The sequence below is a fragment of the Oncorhynchus masou genome, chromosome 6, assembly GCF_036934945.1.
Source record: "Oncorhynchus masou masou isolate Uvic2021 chromosome 6, UVic_Omas_1.1, whole genome shotgun sequence".
Taxonomy (NCBI): domain Eukaryota; kingdom Metazoa; phylum Chordata; class Actinopteri; order Salmoniformes; family Salmonidae; genus Oncorhynchus; species Oncorhynchus masou.
Window position 1 is genome coordinate 69618206 of NC_088217.1, and position 5821 is coordinate 69624026.

Genomic DNA, 5821 nt, shown 5'->3' on the forward strand with positions numbered 1-5821 from the left:
CCTGGGTCTCTTTGGGCACTAGGAAGTGAGTAAACAAAGGGAATTTTAGGTTTAATGTTCACTCCTACAAAGGTTACCATACTAAAAATCTACTACTGACAGAGAAAATAGAATAAAATACGTAGTTAAGTGGGTCTAAGTCATCATGTGTCTAACTTTACAATTTAAAAATGGTCTAGTTAATGGTCTTGCATGTTTCAAGATGGCATAGCAGTCGGATGCCTGTTTTCCCTTGTCCCGTACCATGTATATATTGTTTTCTATATTCAATATTTTTAATCTCAATTTCCATCAACAGACTGAACATACTCTCCTGCAATCCGCCTCACCCCATGTGGTACGGATCTGCTAATTTTATACTTTAGAACCGGAACCCACATCAGAGCTAGCCAGCTAACTAGCTACTAGCTAGTAGTCAGTTAGCCACTGCTAGCGGTCATCACCGTTAACTCAGACATCAGCCAGCCTCAGCCCGATCAATTCCTGCCAGTCTGCACAACGTGATATCAACCCAGAGCATATCGGACTGCTTTTTCTCTACCACATCTCCAGATTCCTACCGCAAGCGTTGAACCTTTACACCGGATCATCGCAGCTAACTAGCTGCCCTCCAAGTGGCTACTCCTGGCTAACATCTCTGTCCCGAAGCAAGCACCAGTTAGCCTCGAGCTGGGCCCATCTCCCGGCTAGCCGAAGAGGTCCATCAGCCAATTCTTGGGCTACAATACCTATTTTGCCAGTTGGCCTGGACCCTTTTACTGCCGACCCAGAGCCCCGCCGATCCATCACGACTGGTCTGCTGATGTAACCGTCTGAGGGGGTTTCAACAGGCTCTTCCGTTGCGTTGTCCCCCGGAGGCTCATCTGCTAGCCCCGGCCCGCTAGCTGTCTGAATCGCCGTGTCTCCAGCTTTACATACCACTCAAATCCTTCTCCTAGCTACTCACTGGACCCTATGATCACTTGACTACACATGCCTCTCCTTAATGTCAATATGCCTTGTCTATTGCTGTTTTGGTTAGTGATTATTGTCTTATTTCACTGTAGAGCCTCCAGCCTGCTCAATATGCCTTAGATAGCCCTCCCACACATGCAGTGACCTCACCTGGCTGAAATGGTGCCTCTAGAGACAAGACCTCTCCCATCATCGCGCAATGCCTAGGTTTACCACCCCTGTCCTCACATCCTACCATACCCTTCTCTGTACATTATGCCTTGATTCTATACTTCCGCGTCCAGAAATCTGCTCCTTTTACTCTCTGTTCCAAATGCACTAGACAACTAGTTCTTATAGCCTTTAGACGTACCCTTATCCTACTCCTCTGTTCCACTGGTGATGTAGAGATTAACCCAGGCCCTGCAGCCCCCAGCATCACTCCCACTCCCCAGGCTCTCTCATTTGTTAACTTCTGTAACCGTAAAAGCCTTGGTTTCATACATGTTAACATTAGAAGCCTCCTTCCTAAGTTTGTTTTATTCACTGCTTTAGCACACTCCGCCGACCCGGATGTCCTAGCCGTGTCTGAATCCTGGCTTAGGAAGGCCACCAAAAATCCTGAAATTTCCATGCCTAACTATAACATTTTCCGACAAGACAGACATTCGAAAGGGGGCGGAGTTGCAATCTACTGCAGAGATAGCCTGCAGAGTTCTGTCATACTATCCAGGTCTGTGCCCAAACAATTCGAGCTTCTACTTTTTAAAATCCACCTTTCCATGGACACCATGTGTGAATTGATTGCCCCCCATCTATCTTCAGAGTTCGTTCTGTTAGGTGACCTAAACTGGGACATTCTTAACACCCCAGCTGTCCTACAATCTAAGCTAGATGCCCTCAATCTCACACAAATGATCAAGGAACCTACCAGGTACAACCCTAAATCCATAACCATGGGCACCCCCTTAGATATCATTCTGACCAACTTGCCCTCTAAATACTCCTCTGCTGTCTTCAACCAGGATTTCAGCGATCACTGCCTCATTGCCTGCATGCGTAATGGGTCCGCGGTCAACCAACCACCCCTCATCACTGTCAAACCCTCCCTAAAACACTTCAGCGAGCAGGCCTTTCTAATCGACCTGGCCCGGGATTCCTGGAAGGATATTGACCTCTTCCCGTCAGTAGAGGATGCCTGGTTGTTGTTTAAAAGTGCTTTCCTCACCATCTTAAATAAGCATGCCCATTCAAAAAAAATAGAACTAAGAACAGATATAGCCTTTGGTTCACCCCAGACTGCTCTGACCAGCACAAAAACATCCTGTGGCATTCTGCATTAGCATCGAATAGCCCCTGCGATATGCAACTTTTCAGGGAAGTCAGGAACCGATATACTCAGTCAGTTAGAAAAGCTAAGGCTAGCTTTTTCAAACAGAAATTTGCATCCTGTAGCACTAATTCCCAAAAGGTTTTGAGACTATAATGTCCATGGAGAATAAGAGCACCTCCTCCCAGCTGCCCATTTCACTGAGGATAGGAAACACTGTCACCAGTGATAAATCTACAATAATCGATCATTTCATTAAGCATTTTTCAACGGCTGGCCATCCTCTCCACCTGGCTACCCCTTCCCCGGCCAACATCTCAGCACCCCCTGCAGCAACTTGCCCAATTTATGCTTTATTCTTAGTAACTGTTTTTATGATAAAACCAGGACTTGCTGATCAGTTTTAGTTTTTTGTCAAATGACATTTTCCCAGTCCATGTTTGGGATATGTTGTTATTTGGGATACATTTCCCTTATTTGACACCAACATGTGATAGTACAAGACATTGTTCAATGACATATTTGACCCTAATTACAGGTACAAGAAACTCACAGCCTACTTGGACTGATGGTTCAGTCATCGAGACTGTTGGGTACTCCGCTATCGGGAGGAGCTGCCAACCCAAGGGAACAACACAAAACACTTTGTGTAGGCAGCAATGCGGGTCCTTAAGGAGAAAATCCTCCAGATGACAAAACGTTGAAACTCCCTGCCTGATTTGACCTTCTGACATGCTGCCTGGAGGCTGGGTGACTGAAGTTGCTCTTGGCCCGCCGGAGATCGTTCCAGTGCTCACATTTTCTGGCCCAGGAGAGCAACGTCAACCCATCTGACATCGAGCAGGTAACATAGTGATGAATAGGTTTGTAATATTATATTACAAAAACCCATCGTGGTCATTTTATTATATCTTATAGCTCACATTATAAGTTGTCTATCCTCTATCTCTCCTAATGTCTGCCAGCTGAGGGAGAAGCAGTACAGGGTAAAGGGCACCACACCAGGCCAGACCTATACTGTGGACATGAAGATGGACCTCTGCACTTGTCCAGTTGGGCACACAGGAGCTCCATGCAAGCACCTGGCTGCTGTGGTCCTGGTCCAGATATGCAAATGCCTGTCCAGCAACTTCCTCCCGACAACACTGGAGATGAGGGCTGAGTTGCTGAAGATAACAAGAGGTAAAATAGTGACTATTTTATTATAGTTGATTGTTAGACAATCATTTATGTTAGTATTTTAAGTACCAAAGCAGAGTGCTGAAATTGATTTAAAATATATCTTATGGCAACAATACCTCTGGATTTTCTGCAGCCATTGAGATAGCCAATTCAGCCATTAGCTGGTGAGTGAGCACATTTAACAGTCATCTTTTATTTCAGGGTATTTTAATAGACATCTATTTGAGTATTTCAAAATGAAAACACATGCAACTAGTTTGAAGAGTTTCAAATTGCCATTTGAGGAATTCATAAGCATCTTGACAAATTAGTGACGTCCCAGCCCAGCTCGTGACCTGTCGGAATAACTAGTTTGATGAAGTCCATGATGAATTACCACAGCTATGTTACTTATTTGCTTCATAAAACTATGAAGTATATTTTAGTTGTATTATTAAATATAGATACAGTATATATTATGTATTTAACAGCTACATTTCAGGTGACGCAATGACCTCATAAGATACATCATTGTCACAACACAACTGATTGGCTCAAACGCATTAAGAAGGAAAGAAATTCCCCAAATGAACTTTTAACAAGGGTCACCTGTTAACTGAAATGCATTCCAGGTGACTACCTCATGAAGCTGGTTGGTAGAATACCAAGAGTGTGCAAATCTGTCATCAAGGCATAGGGTGGCTACTTTGAAGAATCTCAAATATAAAATATATTTTGATTTGTTTAACACTTTTTTGTTGACTACATGATTCCATATGTGCTATTTCATAGTTTTGATGTCTTCACTATTAATCTACAATGTAGGAAATAATCATTTAAAAAAATAAAGAAAAACCTTGGAATGAGTAGGTGTGTCAACTTTTGACTGATACTGTATATACATCTGTATATCAACAGTTGATGAGTTTTATTAACTAAAAGTCCCAGAATAAAACCTTTAACTCCAATCCATTTGAATGATACGGTTTGTCTCGAACAGTTTAAGTTCCCCTCATCGATATCATGTGTTTATCTTACAGACATTCGGCCTGATTCACCTGATCTGGTGAAAGACATGCTAAAGGGTTTCAGTTCCTTGACCAAGGATGACTACTACAGTGAGGCCCTGGTAGAAATGGCTGAACAATACTGATCAATGAAAGCAAATCCATCAAGGCTGGAGTCTGAAATGCATTGCTTCGGCAAAGTCAATGTCAGCCCAGCAGCCAAGAGAGCAGCTTGACATCACAGGCAGCATTATTTTAAGTTAATGTTTTTATTTCACCTTTATTTAACCAGGTAGGCTAGTTAAGAACAAGTTCTCATTTACAACTGCGACCTGGCCAAGATAAAGCAAAGCAGTGTGACACAGACAACAACCTCAGTTACACATAGAATAAACAAGCGTACAGGCAATAACACAATAGAAAAAAAGAAAGTCCTATATACAATGTGTGCAAATGGCGTGAGGAGGTAAGGCAATAAATAGGCCATAGTAGCAAGTAATTACAATTGATCAAATTAACACTGGAGTGATAGATGTGCAGATGATGATGTGCAAGTAGAAATACTGGTGTGCAAAAGAGCAGAAAAGTAAATAAAACCATATGGGGATGAGGTAGGTACAGTTGCAGCGATCGGTTAGCTGCTCAGATAGCTGATGTTTAAAGTTAGTGAGGAAAATATAAGTCTCCAGCTTCAGCGAGTTTTGCAATTCATTCCAGTCATTGGCAACAGAGAACTGGAAGTAAAGGCGGCCAAAGGAGGTGCTGGCTTTGGGGATGACCAGTGAGATATACCTGCTGGAGTGCGTGCTACGGGTGGGTGTTGTTATCGTGACCAGTGAGCTGAGATAAGGTGGAGCTTTACCTAACAAAGACTTATAGATGACCTGGAGCCAGTGGGTCTGGTGACGAATATGTAGGGGGCCAGCCGATTAGAGCATACAAGTCGCAGTGGTGGGTGGTATATGGGGCTTTGGTGACTATTTTTTTTTAATGTATTTATTTATTTCACCTTTATTTAACCAGGTAGGCTAGTTGAGAACAAGTTCTCATTTGCAACTGCGACCTGGCCAAGATTAAGCATAGCAATTCGCCACATACAACAACACAGAGTTACACATGGAATAAACAACCATTTCGGCAGATCATTTTAGAAAGAGAGGGTCCAGATTGTCAAGCCCGGCTGATTTGTAGAGGTCCAGATTTTGCCGCTCTTTCAGAACATCAGCTATCTGGATTTGGGTGAAGAAGAAATGGTGGGGGCTTTGGCGGGTTGCTGTGGAGGGTGCCGGGCAGTTGACCAGCAAAACGACAAAACTGATGGCACTGTGATAGACTGCATCCAGTTTGCTGAGTTGAGTGTTGGAGGCTATTTTGTAGATGACATCGTCGA